We start from the raw sequence: 19,045 nt of genomic DNA on the forward strand, positions 1-19,045 counted from the left end.
CTTTTGATTTCTATTTCACTCTTGATCAAATCAGTGTGTTGCTGAATTAAAGTATTAAATCATTGCTGAATTAAAGTATTAAGTTAAAAAGAAATTTTGAATGGTAATATATTTATATCATATTTTATACACATTACTTGAAATATGAAACATGATGTGTGAGGACATTAATGAAAAATAACTTGTGGTCAATATCACTTGTGAACAGATTAATTTATTTGACATTTCCAATCAAGCTGTAATTTTATCAAATTATGCAAAAAAAAAAGTGTAAAAGTATCTTAAATGCTCAAAGAATGCCTAAGCAACTCTCAGCATTCCATTACTATCATTTATTGAATTTCAAAGGTGGAAATGACATTTTTTGGATCAGTAAAAGTGTGAAAGTATATTTTAAGAGAGTTTATTTTCTCCACAAGCACACAAAAATGAACAAGCTGAAAAGTCACTCCCATATTCACAAACCCATCAATGTGTCCTTACCTTCCAGTCATCTGCTATGTCCAGTGAGTTGTAGTGTATTCCCAAGTCAGGGCCGGTGAAGTCTTGCAGTACGATCAGCTTTCCTCGTGCCTCCCCCATGCTGGGCATCTCATGACTGTGCCACAGCATGCACCAGTGCGCGTACTCATTAATATAGCGCACCACTGCAACGTAAATATCCTGCGTGTTGCTCAACTCCTCTTTCAGCCTCATCAACACCGTTTCAGAAAGAAACTCCCTTAGGAAAGCCACCACGTCCATTAACACGTCCCCAAAGTGAGCGTACTGATACGAGATGCCGTGGTGGATGGTCAAGTTGCCTTTAGCATGCCGAACACGGATATCCAGAAAGCGGATTCCGGTGCACAGCAGGAAGGCAAGGGACCAGGAGTTGCATTCTGCGAGTGAGCTGCCATATACAGGGCCATGGTGTTGTGTGTGCCGGGCATTGTCACATCTGATAGGCAGTAGACGTTCAGGAAGGGTTCAGGATCTCAGGCATGGAGGTGTCATCATAGTCAGGGGTCTGGATGGCCCTGTATCCTGAGACGGTCGCACTATGAGGTCAAACAGAGGTCAGATCATCATCAGACAAAGAATGCGTCCTTACCTGTCTTGCTAAAAAGATACAAGATTACTGTGAAAGCACTCATGCTTATCTATAATGGATGGATATAATGAAATTAGATAATTGGTTCATTTGCTCCTGATAATACCAGGTAGACAAAGAGAAACAGATCCATTTGGCCAGTCTGAGATAAAAGCACTTGTTAAAATAATGAATAAGAGATGGAAGACTTTTCTTTTCAGTGAAATGGATTTTGCTTTACTATAAATGGAATAAGAACTGTAATTTGTTATATAAGATACTATGAAAGAGGTTTTGGAATTATGGGTATTAAGAACCTCAACCCAGCAAAATACCCATCACCATTTGCTGCAAAATGTGTCCTCTGGTGCTTTCCATAATGAGCCTTTTCAATAGCCACTGATCCTTTACTATAAAGATAATCATTAGAATAATTCAATTAGAATTTCACTACAATTTTTTGCAGGGAATGACATCACCCTGCATAAAAACCAGATATTTGGTAGTTATTTTATGCGATCCGAAAGTCTGTTTCTGTATGCCTACAAGAAAAGTTCCCATAATCAATGCCACAAACACGTTCATTTATTAGTTATTTAGTGCAGAGTCTGAAATATTTCTGCAATGTAAAGTTTTTTTTTTTTAGTTTATTGTTGTACATTTTACAATTAAATTTTATTTCATTCTGTCTGCTTCAAAATGTCACATTTAATTCAATATGTTACTTGTTGTTTCTTAGTAATTGTGAAATTTACTAGCAATTTCTGAGTGAAAGTTGTTTTCAGTGTGATTCACTTAGTCATTTATTCGTTTTTATGTTTTTTCAGGTTTAAACTTAAACGCGTTCCAGATTTCCAGACTCCTGGACTCTACAGTATTTGTATGCTGGATTTGTTGCACTGCAAACAGCAAAACTAAAACCCTCCTAACATACTTTGTGTTGGTAAATACAGCTTTAATATGCAAATTCATCTCAATCCCAGCAGGAGAAGTCATCTCTTACTGTGTAAGTTGGGTTTGCCGGTGAACCTGAAGAGGTCTGTGATGCAGATGCACAAAGAACCAACTAGGCAGTGTCAGGTTAGCTGAAAAGACTGCTGTTGTTTTTGTACCTTTTCTTTCAGTGAGTGCACAGTTCTGGCTTGAGCTTGTTGGAGGCACCAGTACAAACTGACCCTTTTGTTAGAGGGGTCATTGTGTCTATCAATAGTGTACAGTAAAATGCTGACTCAATGAGAACGGACAAAATGCTCCACACTGAACTCAGTTGCCCTGCATATCAAATGACGTTTCAAAAGATAATATTTCAAAATCTTCCGTACACTACTTTAAGGCTGCCTTAAAGTGTTTTTTTTTTTTTTTTTTTTTTACTATATACTCAATATATTTGTATGTTTATTAATGAGCAAACATAAAGAAAGGGAAGGTAGAAATATAAAAGCTCTATATGGAATAAAATAGTTAAAATAAAATGCCCTGCAGGTGTATACTGTATATCTGTATATTAAAGATACATTATCTCCCAGAATAAACATCTGGGTTTAGTGTGAATAAACATAAGCCTGAACTTACGATAAACATGGTCAAAGTTACCTTTTTTCCCAAGGGTTTATGGGAAAATATAAGTTTACATTTTCTGTGAGCTATCTAGAGTTCTGTTTTTTTTCCCCCAGGGGTGCAGCAAAAAAGTTCACTTACTTCCAGAGCTACAGTACAGCGTCAGACCTTGGAAAGTGAGTTTAATTTTCTGAAAAACAAAACAGCCTTAGCATACTGCATTTATCATTTGAATGTAAACCTATAATTTGTTTTCCACAGAGTTGCTGTCTTTAATCTTGCCATGTACCATGGATAGTTTGTGTGTCCAACCAGCGAATACCCCTAAAGGGACACAGTGATGGAATATGAGATACTGTAGGAGGGAAAATTATACTTCAATGCTTTTGCATCGGTGCGCAAAACTTTTGCTAAGTTTCTTATAAGAACGCAAAACTTTGTGAGTGAACTCAACAAAAGCATTGATATATAATGTTCACTCCCATCTATTTTTTTCTCTCCCCCATCATCATCCATGTCTGTTTATGGGCTCCATGATTGTGGTGGTATTCAAAAAAATCTCATGATATCTAATGCCAACAGTTTTAACCAGTTAAAGCAATGAAAAAACAGCATATGTTCCATTACTTTAACTCATCAAAATAATTTAACCTGTTTGAACTTTTTTTTTTACAGTGAACAAGTAAACAAACAAATAAATAAAGCAAAGCTCAAAAATGTGCAGGTACATGTATTTAACAGACACTTTTCATCCAAAGCAAGTGATTTGCTTAATAACATATGTTCCATTACTTTAACTCATCAAAATAATTTAACCTGTTTGAACTTTTTTTTTACAGTGAACAAGTAAACAAACAAATAAATAAAGCAAAGCTCAAAAATGTGCAGGTACATGTATTTAACAGACACTTTTCATCCAAAGCAAGTGATTTGCTTAATAAACTGGCATCAACATTGGAGGGAAAAACATGTAATCTCATGTAAACACATTTCTTGTATAATAAGGTTGTAATTAATTGTCATTTTGATGTGCATATAAAACCTCTCAAATAAAGAAAAAGAAAAAAAACACTCCAACAAACCAACTCTCATTTCTTTGATAGCCCTATTTGTGTTTAGCTATATTATTTCCACAAAAATCGCTATTGCATTGCACTTCACAATAGAAAAACTATTTTCAAAAAAGCTCAAATGCAATTAACAGTGAAACACTATAATAATGCCCAGCATGACGTTATCTATATGCATCTCACTTCTGCTTCTTCTATTCCCATCAATCAGCTGGTTACTTCATCCCCCACGGTCCCTGAACCATATCTTCTGAAATAAATAATAAACATTTAATTAAAATGAAAATGTGCCTTGTTTCCCCGTTTAATCCTAATGTATTCTCTGTAATTGTGCTTCTTTGCTTGTATGCAGTGGCATATATAAATATGTTATTGTTTTTAGGCCATCAAGCATTTAACAAAGCAAATCTTAATACACTGGTTTTGACTTCACCTGAGTAAACAATATTCAACACAGTCTATGCCAATCCGCATTGGTTGTGCAATATAAAGTGGTGTTTTGATATTTTAATATAAGTCTTTTGTCCCAACTGTTGCACACAAATTCCCTCATCACATTAGTCAATTAGGATTTCTTTTCAAATCCAAACTGGGCTCTGACACCAATTATGAAGACATAATACAGTCCACGAAAGCTGCGAGTTTTAAACGCTGATAATCAATTTTACTTCATTTGACTTGAGCTTTCCTCGTTTGTCTTTCCCGTCCTCACGTTCTCTCTATCTGTTTCTCATTAGTGTCTGTGGTGACAGGATTGTGATGCTTTATGTCCTTTGTTTCCTTTTGTCTCTGTCTGTTGTGTAATTACAGGTCTTTTTCTATTGGATGATGATTCTAATCTGTGTCTTTCTATGGTGGAGTAATTACATGTTCAAAGTGTAGCTGTGTCTTTCAGTGTCTTTGGTCTCCATGTCCAATCCCTCAAACAACCTGTATTAAAACTAGATTTTACTGTTCTCTCCATCGCTCTCTGTGCAAAACGAGTCATTTTCAATTCATTTTGTATGAAAACTGAGCGAGGGGATTGTGAGATTGACAGCAGTTAAAGAAACAAAAATGTTATAAATACTCACCAGTCGTTGAGAGGTGAAGTCAGTGACATCTGTCAAAATCTGCTGATACTACTGGAGTTTCTGGTGGATTCAGAGCATAAATCACATCATTATATGTTTAATTCAGATCTTAAATGTGGTTTGCATGCTTTCATTATATAGTTAGGTTAAAAAGTGTGTTAAATTGAAATTGTATGGATATGTTTGGGCATTTGGAAATAAGGATGTCTTTAGTGACTGTGTTTTGACATCACACATTGAGGACAAAGTCTTGATGCATTTACATTCATGTATTTGGCAGATGCTCACTGCATTCAAGATATATATTTTAGGTTTATGCATTCCTTGGGAATGGAACCCATGATCTTGCTGTTGCTAGTGGCATGCTCTGTTGTTTGAGATACAGAAATGCTTCTGTGTAATTTACAGTCACACACTTTTCATAAATTGATTGTGAATTTTAGATTTGAGTTTTGCTATATGACATTTTTGATTTTAGATTAGTAATTTGTACATTTTAAAATGTAGGTCTATTTTAAAATTGTCTATTTTTAAATTGTTTTATTTATGTCAATGCAACAGCTCGTATCATTATAGTTTTTATTTATTTTTAATTCATTTTTTGTCTTAATAATTTACATTTTAAATTTTTTAATTTAAAAGTTTAGTTAAAAATTTTAGTAATTTTTAAAAATATGTCTATAGTTTTTATTAGTATTTCCATTTGAGTTTTTATTGCTTTAGATTTTAAATGAAAATTACAGTTTTATTATTTTTTACAGTTTTTTATTTCAATTAATAGTTTTTTTTTTTAAGTTTTATTTTCAGTTTACTATAATAACTCTGCTTTAAGAACCTATAATACTGCTGAAAAGTCCATAAAAAAATGAAGAAAAAAAAAAAAAAACAGCGGCATATCTTTGGCCTTTTGAACTTAAAATAACCTTCCCAAGTAGGACCAATGTGAGATTTTCAGAGGTTGATTTTATGTCGGTTTATGTTTATTAAAGTTATTAAATCAGTTTGAATCTTATCTAAAATCCTGTTTTTATCCTGTTCTCCTTTTAGGCCTGCTGGGAAATGAGCAAGTGTCTTGGGAGTCTGAGAAAATACAAGGGCATCAGATGCTGTAGCTCTCCTTGCCTTATCATTTGTCTTTCCAAACATAAGACTTTGAGGGCAAGTATAAGATTATATTTCAGGAAACAAAGAGTTGCATTTGTTCCTTGCATATACATTATGAAAAACAAGCATGTTTAAATTTGGGTCCTGAAGCACCTGAGTTCAGTCAGGTGTGATGCAGGCAGGTTCCCGTATCTCAGCTCCAAGAGCAATAGCGCTAGCCACAACAAGGTCATAGGTTCAACACATTCTGATAAAAATGCACCTGTAATGAACTATAAGTCACTTTAGATATCAAAACCCTGCAAAATGTAAATGATATGCACTGGCATAAAGTGAAAAGTGACGTGACGTGACATGTGGCCAAGTATGGTGACCCATACTTGGAATTAGTGCTCTGCATTTAACCCATCCAAAGTGCACACACACAGCAGTGAACACACACACACACACCGTGAACACACACCCGGAGCAGTGGGCAGCCATTTATGCTGCGGCGCCCGGGGAGCAGTTGGGGGTACGGTGCCTTGCTCAAGGGCACCTCAGTCATGGTATTGAAGGTGGGAGAGAGCGCTGTACATTCACTCCCCTCACCTACAATCCCTGCCGGTACGAGACTCTAACCCGCAACCTTTGGGTTACGAGTCCGACTCGCTAACCATTAGGCCACGACTAAATGCACATAGCAGAAAGATTATGGTCTGTGCTAATCAGACAAACCTTGACCATTTGGTTTACATTTACATTTATGCATTTAGCAGATGCTTTTATTCAAAGCGACTTACAATAGAGAAGCATAAGCAATTTGTCACAGAGCCAGCAATATTCGCAGTATACAATGCAACATTTCTGAGATTGGAAACAAAAGAAATGCATAGAAGAGTTCCCAACCAGCAATTCCAACATTGCAACCAGTGGCATGAGTTTAGGGCGGGACTATCTATTTGATGATCAGTGGCAGGGGATGTGATGAGGAGTGTTTGGGAAACCAGTTTGAAGCCATTATATTTACAATTACATCTTGTGACACTAGCAGTGCATACATTACACATTTTACCTTTAAAAAAAGGTCCAAGACTCCAAGAGTCTTCGCTGGTATCCATGACCCCTATCATGGTGCATCATGTGAACATCTGTGCTGGTGCCGTTTTGCTCCACCCTTCCATTCAGCCTTGGGCGATGCATCTACAACAGTGAGAATCCCCCATCGCCTCGTTATCTCTGTGATTTACTCACCTGTACGCCGCACAAACTACAGGATGAACGAGGGGGGAGGGTGTGAGAGGAGAGGAGATGTTGGAAAATGTAAGACGCTGACAGCAGCAGCAGAGCTTTTCAAATGGAATTGTTTATGGAGATGGAGTATGTGAAAGACAGAGTGAGGGAGAGAAAGAGCGAGAGAGAGAGAGGAGATGATAATGATCAGATGTCAGACTGAAATCTAATACACTTAATGTGTTGAAGCTCCATGCTGAGTTGTGCTTGTAGCTCACACTGTGGAATTAGAGATTTGACATGCATTTGCAAGCGATGTGAGAGAGATACATCGTAGTGATACATAAGATGTGCAGGTATATAACACAGTAGGAATACATCAGGATGCATTCCACTGGCTTATAAGTTATTAAAAACCTGTGCGGTTTGACTGCCTGGTGTCAAGAGATATTTATAAAATCACAAGAGTGTTATTATTTTACAGTTACATTTGTGTATTATTTATTATTTAAACAAAGCATTTTGGTAAAAATCAATCAAAAGCACCAGCCACTCATAATTTTTGCAGGATGAAACTCCCAAAAGAAACATCAGTACATCAAAAAATTAAATGTATGAGCTCAAGAAACAGCTACAGCAGCAAAGAGGGAGCTTGCACAATAAAAATTATTTAAAAAAAAACTTTATAAAAACTATTTAAAAAAAAGATGCCAAAGATACATCTGCACATGTACAGTATAATTACATGTACATGTATAATTAATGATAATTAGGTACCATAATTACCAGAATATTATAAAGTTTGTTATTACAACAATATGCAATATAATTTGGATTCAGTGAACTTTTTCTTTAAGAAATAAATTAATACTATTATTCAGCAAAGATGCATTAAATTAACCAAAAGTTCAAATGAACAGCATTTATTTGAAATAGAAATCTTTTGAAACACTATATTTCTCAATAAATCCTGAAAAAATGCCTTACGTTTTTCACAAAAATATTACACAGAACACCTGTTTTCAATCAATAAATGATAATAAAAATGTTTCTTGAGCACAAAATCATCAGTATATTAGATTTCTGACACTGAGGACTAGAGAAAAGGCTGCTGAAAATTCAGCTTTGCCATCATAGAAATAAATTACATTAAAAAGTTATTTTAAATTGTAATATTTCACAATATTACGGTTTACTGTATTTTTTCTTAAAATAAATCCTTGGTGAGCATAAGAGACTTCTTATCAACCCAAATGATACTTTTGAATGGTAGTGTACAGTATATGTATTATTTATTAGTATTACTTATTAATTAGTGTATATTATTATAATTTTTATATATTTCATTATCTAAAGTGACTAAAGGTGCATTTAGAATTTAGAATGTTTTCCCTGGGAATGGAACTCATGACCTTGGCGTTACCAGTGCAGCGCTATCTTCATAAACATCTTAATTTGCATTTTATTGAATACAAAACAGTCATACTTGGGATGACACAAAGGTGTGTAAACGACCATTCAAAATAATTTTTTCCCTAAATAGTTAATTTCAGGTCAATATTCATTGTCAGAAGTAAAACACGTGCAGCAGTGCGATGTCTCCATTCAGTGGGGGGGGGGGGGAGAAAAGTTCTGATGTATGACTTTGCCCTCTCTATCAATGATTACACTCACAATAGCCGGAGATCTCCTCCACTGAACCCTTGCCTCGTTCTTAAAGCCACTCCATGTCTCTGTTATCTCTCGGCTTAGCTAACTCATCCGTGTAAGCATGCAGCCCATCAGACGCCACCCACCTCCCCCCCTCGACACAAGCCCAGAGACGCACACCTCCCACCCAAGCAGAGGTGGTCTCTGAGGAGGCCCTGTCTGGCTGGTTCTCAGAGAGACACGCTCTACCAGCCTCACCAGGATGCCAGGAAGACCCAGTGAAGTTGAGTCGGCATGCCTCAGCACCCGTCCTCTCGGTTTTTCCTCCCAGCCGAGATCCTAGAGTCACTGCCTGACTGTGTCTGGGTGGATGTGGTCCATGCTTCATGGTTCCAGCGACACTGGCCATATTTCAGTGTCGAACCCTCATAACCAATTATGGCTCTCAATCTCGAGTGCTAAATGACCCTCGTAATGTCAGCGGAGATAGAGCCCGAGTCATCTCTCAATTTCTGCTGCCCTCGCTGTCTGAGAGAGAGGACTGATATCACGGCATTCGGGGTGTCTCAATTCAGCAGGAAACCTGGTGACCTTTCCACGTTCCTGACAAGAGGTCTTTGCTGCCCTTTTGTGAAAATGCTAATTCCAAATGTTTGCCTTATAAAAGCAGGTTCCTCTGGGACAGGCCCAGCATGTCAGACAGAGGCAGGAGCAAAGCCCCTGTGCCAAGTGAGGTCGACTGTCTGATTGGTGCTCAGCGTGAAGTGTTGTGTGATTGCACACATTTGTCAGTGTGTTTGTGTACCTCTGGCCTTATTTACATGTTTGCTTCTGCAGTAATATTTATAGCAATGTCTGAGTTTGACCTTTTAGTTAGAAACGGTTTGTGATAATCAAATGCAAAATGGGTGAAAAAGGATGAAAATGTGGGAATAAGGAACAAAAAAGGTTAATGACTGAAATTCAATAGTCCAAATATTGCTTTTCATCTTCAAAACAGGTCAGTGAAAAGGTCAAAAACATTTTTTTTAATATATGCTTACTGCATACTACATAATAAAAATATTCAGAATGATCAAAAGATAAATCAAAATTATATTACTGAGAAAATACTGGCATGCCAACCTCACAGATACCAATGACAGACATTTTGATGTTACTTTACTTGACTTTATTTTACATTTATCTCATAATGTTATTTTATATTGTTATTTTATTCTCATAATCTTAGATTTTTCTCTTTTTTATTTTAATGAGGTACTAAAACGGTGTGATGGTGGATGTCAAGCCATTTTTGACCAAAAGTAGCAGTACACTGTCACAAAAAAATTCTATTTCATTAATAAATACTGTTCTTTTGGACTTTCTATTCTTCCTATTCATCTATTTAAAAATTAAAATTAAAATTCTCCAGAAAAAAATTAATTTAAAAAAGTTTTGTTTTTTTGTTTGTTTTTTAACACCAAATCAGCATATTATAGTGATTTCTGAAGGACCATGTGACACTAATGACTGGAGTAATGGCTGCTGAAAATTTCAGCTGTCAAAAGTAATAAAAGTAATTACATTCTAACATATCAGAATCAGAATCAGAATCAGAAGAGCTTTATTACCAAGTATGTTTACACACACAAGGAATTTGACGACAGGAGCTTCCAGTGTAGAAGTACAGACATTGTGCAGACATACATGATAGTGCAGACATACATAGGAATAACACAGTAGGGATGGAATATAACACTAATGTAAGAAAAAAAACAGAAATTAAATAATAATGTACTATATGCAGAAATAGAAGTATAGATAAAAAATGTAATTGTTTAGATAAATGTACAACAGACGCGAGAGCGACAGGTCTGTAGTCGTTAAGTCCAGTGATTTTGGGCTTTTTGGCTCATATACGCCTTTTTTGGGCTTATATGCTCTCACTAAGTCAAATAATGAGAAAGAACCAAATTGCCTATCATATTACAGTAGAAAACAGTTGTTTTAAATTGTAATTGTAATTATTAATAAAATAAATGCAGCCTTGGTGAGCATGAGAGATTTGTTTCAAAAACGTACACAAATCTTAATGACCCCAAGCTTTTGAAGCATCTGGGGAGAGCAAAAGCATCAGAATATCAGACTGTTCGTTAGACGAAGCTATCTTACAACTTCAGAAGACAAGGAATGTTGTCATATGTACTGTACTCGTATGGTCTTTTTAATGGTGTTTTTTTGTTTGTTTGTTTGTTTTCCTCCTCTTAAGTGCTTGCCAGTCATGGTCACCATGATCTATCCTTGTTTGACAAAAGCTGCATAAAGGTTCCTCCAAAATGTTTCCTTTTTTGTTCCTCTAAAAGAAGAACGCCATTCAGGTTTAAAACAAAATGAGGGCGAGTAAATAGATTTCATTTTCTAGAACTATCATACTAAATGTGCATAGATATTGACCTCAGTGTTTCATTGTTGTTGTTTTTTTTTTTTTAATGAGTTTCTGATCAAACATTTGCATTTTTATCCGGTAATGAATTCTGTTTATATTTGCCCTGAGGGCACCATTAGGCCTGCTGGATCTTTTTGCAATGCACCATCATCAGCATTAATAAAGGACAGAAGACGGTTTTAAACAATAGAGAGACATTACTGTCACTGTTTATTCATCGCCAATGCCAGGGCTGATGCGACAGATGTGATACACAACGCAATTATCATAATGGAGGACTGAGCACCGGCTCTCGTTGCACAAGGACCTCTTCACAGGCCAATCAATAGAATGATACGACTCGGCTCGCTGGAAAACATCGTCCTCCTCTGTGTCATTGAGCGCTCCTTGTAGTAATAAGCAGCCGTTGTGAGGCTTTTGAAACCGCTGCATAACCCACTCTGTTAAATTAAACAGATTTTGTTTTCTCAGTGTGTCACTATGACAACGCTGAGTGTTGAGGTATCCGTTACGATTTGCGATCGAACCGGTTCGTATTTGCCAAGTGCACAAGCGAACCTCTCCACTCTTCACCTCTCCGCTGCTTTTTCTCCCTCTCTCTATCTCTCAGATAAAGCCGAGGTAAGCGGTCTCAACAGAAGCACTTTCCCTGTGTCAAACCACACTCAAAAACTCATTAAACCCAAACAAACACCAAATTCTCAACGGAATTGTTCTAGGTTTCTCTGCCGTGCCGGTTTCTCTCACATTACTTCTTTGCTAAGCAGAACTGTTTATCCCTGGCTGTTTATGTGATTAAGGTCCGAGCCCTTATGTCTTTCGCATTTTCATTTGGCTCCGGAGCCGCCATGGCAGAATCACTGTGGTAGATTTGGATGACCCTCATTCTGATTAGCCATTGATTTCCCATAAGGCTAGAGTGACACTCCTACAGATCAGAGCTCTGCTAATAAGCAGCGTAAGCAATAGAGGAAGTGCAATGAAGGCAATGATAAAGCCACACAATTTCAGCACAAGAAGCATTAAAGCTGTGGGAGATGTGAGGTTTTTTAAAAAAACCTGGGAATTGACAGTATGCAAATTCAGGATGGATACAGAATGTGGCTTTATAATTACAGAGAGACAGATCTCACACCTCAATCCAATGTGATCAATATGATGGATCACAACAGCGTTTGGCCTGAATGCTGCTTATGCTAGTGGCCGTTTCTAGACTTTCATCTGTACTTGGGCACAGGCCCCCCATCAAAAAAAGCCCATATATTGAAACATTTTTTTTTAAATACTGTTAATATAATTTAATATTAATTGTTTTTTCCTACAGAGAGTCATTCACAAGCTGTACACGCAATAAGGAGCTGCTTTTTCATTGACAAACGACTTCTGCAAGTTTTGTTTCCTACAATGGACTGAAGGTAAATATCGATCTCTTCCAGTGCTCTTTTTGTTTTCTGTCTTACAAAACATCCCCATATTTCAATGTGAGAATTTGCTGCAAATGATTCAGTGCATAAGTTTTCTGTCCAGCTGACAGAAAACACACACGACTTGATTGCTAAAATGAGAAAATTATTCTTATGTTGGTATACTATAATCACAGTGGTATTTCACTAGGGTTCGTGCCCGAGTAAAAAGGGTCTAGCGACACCCCAGGTCAGAATCATGCTTTCAAGGGGAAATACCCTGGCTCATCTTCTTTAAATTTATCAGCTAGGTCCCTTAGTATGTGAAAAATTAAAGGGTATACTATTTTAACCTGTCACTGAATGAAGCTATGCATTACAAAATGCGTATTTCTGGATGAATCCTCATGCGGTAGCACACATTCAGTACATTGCTACTTTCCTGCTGCACTAACAAGTGTGCAAATGTCAATAATTCACTCAGGAAAACACACAAGCTCTGTTATGCGACTAATCTGATATTTAGTCTAATATCAAAACATTACACCAACTTAATTGCTGCTTTTCTCACCACCAGAAGCGTCATGCCCATTCAAGCACGCCCCCTCAGATTTATGAGCCAAGAAACACAGAAATATATACACATAAATACTGGGCAAAACTTTATACTTGCCATTGGATTTCATAACTATACCATTTAGTATTGAATAATAGATGGACTCTTTTTTTGCTGAGATTTTCACAATGCATTGTGGGATTGCCTTATCCACAACGAATATATATGCAATCCTGCCTCAGCCAAAATAAGGTATCTCAAAAGCATATCTAATGCTCAAAAATTGTGTTTAGGTAAGCAGTACACACTAGGTTTTGAAACACAGCCTAAAGTCACAATCTGATTCTAAAATTTCAACAAAAACTCCCGGGAAAGACATGGTTTGGGAAGCTGGACAATCTCAACAGGTGGACTGTAGGCTTACTTTTATGATGCAATAGCTGAGCAGTTTTAAGAATGAAGCCATGAGATATTACACCATGAAATCTGTGCGGTTCCACAATGGCAGAATTGGATCAGCCACACAGCCTGAAGCTGATGTTTGTTTCTGCACTAGAATCAGGTTAAAAAATGGACTCACGCGTAGCATCTCACTACTCTGACATGCTTCCTTAGGCCTGGACGGTTGGATAGCTCCTGCTGCTTTCTCAAACACAGCTGTCTACCAGGATGAAAGAGAGATATAAGTGGAGGTGGACATCATGGCTCTGTTCCAACATCTAGTGAGCTGCCTGACATCAATCCTTCATGGAGAAGACAAAAGAAATCCTCCCAAGATGGTGGGTAAAATAAGAGAAATGTTAATTATGAATACACTGTAACTAGATCAATACCAAACCATTCTGATACAACAATCATTTAATCTAATTACAAATTCACTATTTTACCCAATATTTGTTAGTGCCATTTCATTTTAAGCTTATTAGAGGTCATGCTTAACTAAACTTTAATAAAGACTCACAAAAATGGAGTCACAAACCTACATTTACACAATATCAGTCAAAAGTTTGGGAATAAAAATGATTTTTTAAAAATGTTTTTCAAGTCTCTTGCCCTTTAACACACCATTTATTTAATCAAAATTCAGTAAAACAGTAACATTGTGAAATATTATTACAGAACTATATAAGCATAAGAGACTTCTTTCAAAAGCATTTTTAAAATATCTTAATTATTCTAAACTTTTGATTGGTAGTGTAAGTATAAGTAATTACGTATGATCTCCTTACGTGATGATAAGAGAGATACACTTCTTTCAGACTTTTAACAAGCCACACACACATACGCACACATAAATGACCCCGCTAGACCTCATGCAGACTTTCAGGCAATTATTCAGACAGCTAATTAGGTCATTTGCCTCCTTTAGGCTCCGACAGTGCAGAGGTATGAGATGCTACAGACTTACCCACTGACCCTCCTGCCCCAAAGCTCAACAACAGAATCCATGATTGGTCCAGTGCTTACCTCAGCGGTGGATGTGGCAGCCACAGAAAACTCCTGAGGTGGTCGCCAGTCTCTAGAGTTCGCTATAAATACCGGGAAGCTTATGGAATCTTCTGGAACTGTGGAGTGAGATCTAATACTCATATTGTGCCGTTAAACATTTGATTTGGTATGTGCTAGATAAATTAATCAATAATTTTTCATTAGTTCGAGGAGCTTATGAAATCAATACTGACCTTAATTCCTGTTGTTGTTGTTTTAAAGGGGTCATATGATGTTGCTAAAAAGAACATTATTTTGTGTATTTGGTGTTATGAAATGTGTTTATGCGGTTTAAGGTTAAAAATTTCAGTGGCATAAATTGTAGTAAAAGCCTACTTAAATTTGAAACATAATATTGGACAAAGTGAGTGATTAAATATAACTTAAGAACCTCAAAGAATACGTTTTACTTGCAAATCTAATGCACTGGCACTTAAAATAACCTAAAAACATTTAAATTAAAAATGTAAATGGATGCTGAAGTATAATACATGGTACACACACACACACACACACACAAACACACATCACAAATCTGATCATGTCCAGAATACTGATAATGTCTGACAATGTCTAAAACTGTTAATGGCATGTTTGTTTAATGTTTGTTTAATATGTGAAATATGATTTTTTTTCTATAGGCTAAGTTTAGGAAACCTACACTTGCTGCACAAAACACAATAACGGTAACAATAACTGGATTTTTTTTTTCTGTACTTTAACACAAACAGTAGAAAGAGCAACGCCAAGGTCAAAGCAAGAACAAAAAATATATATACCATCGCTTTGGATAAAGGCGTCTGACAAATGCATAAATGTAATTGTAATGTAAATCATTGAGGAAAAAATGTAATTCAGGCATAGAAAAACAAGTTACTAAACTTGACAACAAAATTAACAATAACAACAGTGCAGATAAACCTGGCAGACATTGAAAATGTGCAACCTTATTAATTATTCATGCCCCAGTGCATACTGGGAGCACCTGCATTGTAAAGTTAAGTAGATTTTACTTTTTTTTTTACTCAAATCTGTGCACCTTGGAATAAATATGGGAGAACTCATAAATATATCGATTTTAAAACCCTAAGTAATACTTATTTGCAGTTTATGCTTGAACTAACTTACTGACAGAAGTAAAACAGACTGTGAATGTCATTTCATCTTGACTTCAAACCACAATAGCCCAAATGGCTGCCATACCTTGTCGATAATGAGGTGTTACACAAGTATACAGGGTAAAAGAGGCTGGTAACCCTGCAGTATGAACATTCACATGCAATACAATACAAGCACACACACACATACACCCACACTGATTGAGTCAGTAGGGGGCAACCTGCTATGCCCACCTCAATCAGCACCTATTGAATTCTCCTACTCCTTTCAGGAAGGCCGGATGAGTTGCCCTTCGCACAATGCGTTGGTGTAACTGAAGGTAATTCTTGAAAACACACCCAAATGACCACACACGCCAAGTGAATAAATGGGGTTTCTAGTTCACCCAAACTCAGACACTAATATCATCGCTCAGACTTATAAAAAGAAAGAAAACGTACTGTCTAAGGGAACACATCGTCCACATAAAGTGAACCCTCTCTGTGATCGCCCATGTGACATTTCATCTATTCTCCCTCAGGGTTCTGTTGATCCGTTGTGTTACCTCTGCCTCTTACGCAGGAGTCTTTCTCTCCCCACCTTCTGCCTTCATCTATCCATACCAGGGAAAAAAGGTCAACCACACCATTATTTTATCCTGAACCTTTGGCATAACATTTATACTGAAGGCAAAAAATGTCCACCAAAGTGAAATATGAAGGGAGGGCAAACAATAAGAGAGCAGTATTGGTTAAGGCCAACTGAAGCTTTAAAGCTGAAGCTAAAGAGTTCAAATGCTCTCTGTGCTGTCTGGCAATTGCTTTGAAACACTGAATATAATTGGAAATCAGGTTTGAAACTTTTTTCCCCCATTTTATTGAAAATAAAATACTAAAAAAGTTATATTTTGTCAGTACAACATCTAATTCGAGTTCAGTTAGGGTGGTCTGTGGCCTGGGCCCAGTGTGAGAGAGCTGGCATTGAAAAATGTACATTCATTGATCTTGTACATTAATTTTATCCCTTGCAAACATAAATGTTTGGGTTTTATGTGATGCATTGTACATATGCAAATTCTGCTGATTTTGCAATAAACAAAAAATGCGCAAATGAATGCACAACATCAGTAAAAATGTGTTGAAAATTTTAAATCAATCAGTAATGTTTTGCATTGTTTTACAGCAAAAGTGTGTTTACTAATTTGTTCTACTTTTTCTTCTTGTAAGGAAAACATGAAACAAAACAGAAAATTTAAATATTTCCGGCAAACATAAAAATGCATTACTAATAATAACGAAATATTTATTCTTTTGTGGTGTGGCCAGTAAAAATGTTAGCAGGGTTAATTAATTAATTAATTAAAAGCAAACATAAAAATGCTAATACTAAATACTAATAATAACGAAATATTTATTCTTTTGTGGTGTGGCCAGTAAAAATGTTAGCAGGGTTAATTAATTAATTAATTTAAAAAATAAAAAAAATTATATTAAATAACAACTGAGAAATCCTTATTATTGAGCCCTGCCATAATAGCATTGAACTGCATTGAATAGTACAATATTTTTTCATGATTATTGTGACAGATATACATAACTTGTTAAAAGATTGGTTCAGAATTTATAGAATGATTAAAAATGCCAAACCCAAAAAACCCAAAATCAGCTAAATATAATCAGATACACTCTTAAAAATAAAGCTACCAAAACTGCAGAAACAGCATTTTTGGTTTCCTAAAGAACCATTTTTTTTGTCTTTTGTGATATTTTTTTTTTTATATAATACCAAGAACTTTTTTCTACTATTAAGACCTTTAATGCAATGTAAAGGTTTATTAAAGGGTCATCGTGAAACCATTGATGCCAATAAAGAACCTTTAAGAGTGTACATGCGTACAAAGTATTTTAAAAATCATATTACTTTTATTTCTACAGCAATCATTTTGAGGGCCCAAGGACATATACAGAAGCAGTTAACTTTGGTTAAGGTTCACATATTGTGCTGCTCTGAGCTTTAAACTCTGGGAATTTCCTTTCAAAAATTGAGGAAAAATCACTTGAAAATAAATGATTCGGTCAAGTTGGCAGGCCTTCTTTTGGTCTGAAATCAACAGAGAACATTTTCTTTTGAGTGTTCACATCTTCCTGAGCAGACAAATCAGCATTAGTGCATTGTAGTACAATAGCGTGAACTTATCAATCAGCGCGAGTCGTTAGTCACCCTCAAACACATCTCAGACTAAACACTGAGCCAAGTTCAGCAAAGTCAGACCAGGCTGGTGTCTGAGACGAGGCCAGAATCAAACGTCTTTAAATCCTTTAGGACTACTCTGCTTATCTTATCAAAGCATGCAGGCAAAAGGAGCAAACTCATTGTAAGAAATAATGAAAGAGGTATGGAAAAAAACAAAGACATACCAGGAACAACAAAAAAAAAGGGATGACCACCCATGGATTCATTTGGAATCTTACTTAATTACTTCCTTAATCGATCGCACTTGTTGCTGCTTGGTCAGTAGAGACAGCTGGTACGTGGCCATTTATTGACCTGCATGTTGATTGTGCATTTGCTTTGCTGTACACAACGAAACAGTATGGCTTAAGAGGGAAGCTGGGGAAAAGACAGAGCACCATGTGAACTCCATAATAAGATTTGGAGTGTTGCTTATTCGAGGGTCTGTAACAATAGTCATAGAAATACTATGAAATACAGAAAAAGTGTTACAAAATTAATATCTACCACCAATTAGTTCCAGATTGATTATAGTTAAGACCCGCCAACTGTTACCTAGTGCCTACACTAAGAATCTATAGGTGAAACTATGAAGACCTGTAAAAAAAAAAAAAAAAAAAACCGAACACTAGCAATATACACACAAGCTGGCTAAACAAGCAACAAGTGGCAACTATCAGGTCAGGAAAATTAACAATAAAGATACCAATATAGAATGAACTATTTGTTGAAGTTTAGCATCTGGTGCAAATGTGATGCTGAACATTGTAGTGTAACAAATTCAGTCAATTAAGGCAAATTTATATAATGGAGTTCTGTATTTCCCCAACAAGTTGTGATTCAGCAATAAAGTCTTTTTATGTTTTTCTGTTGACCAATTGCCCTGAGCTTTACTTGCACTGCCAACATTTTTACTGGCCTCACCACAAAAGAATATATATATATTTAGGATTTTTTTTAAATATGCTATTAAAAGTGGATCTTATACAATTTGAGATGTTATTACTGCAATATATTTCTGTAATTCTACTTATATTTACTGAAACTTGAAAGTTATTTTCTTGTTAATGATTTTCTTAACAAAAAGAAATATGCAATGTAC

General features: G+C 36.1%; 1 pseudogene; it reads right to left on the reverse strand.

Moving 5' to 3' along the window:
* Positions 1-468: 468 nt before the first annotated feature.
* Positions 469-1,450, reverse strand: LOC107739573 (1-phosphatidylinositol phosphodiesterase-like; annotated as a pseudogene).
* Positions 1,451-19,045: the final 17,595 nt, after the last annotated feature.

The sequence above is a fragment of the Sinocyclocheilus rhinocerous genome, unplaced genomic scaffold, assembly GCF_001515625.1.
Source record: "Sinocyclocheilus rhinocerous isolate Xijiao unplaced genomic scaffold, SAMN03320098_v1.1 scaffold314, whole genome shotgun sequence".
NCBI lineage: Eukaryota > Metazoa > Chordata > Actinopteri > Cypriniformes > Cyprinidae > Sinocyclocheilus > Sinocyclocheilus rhinocerous.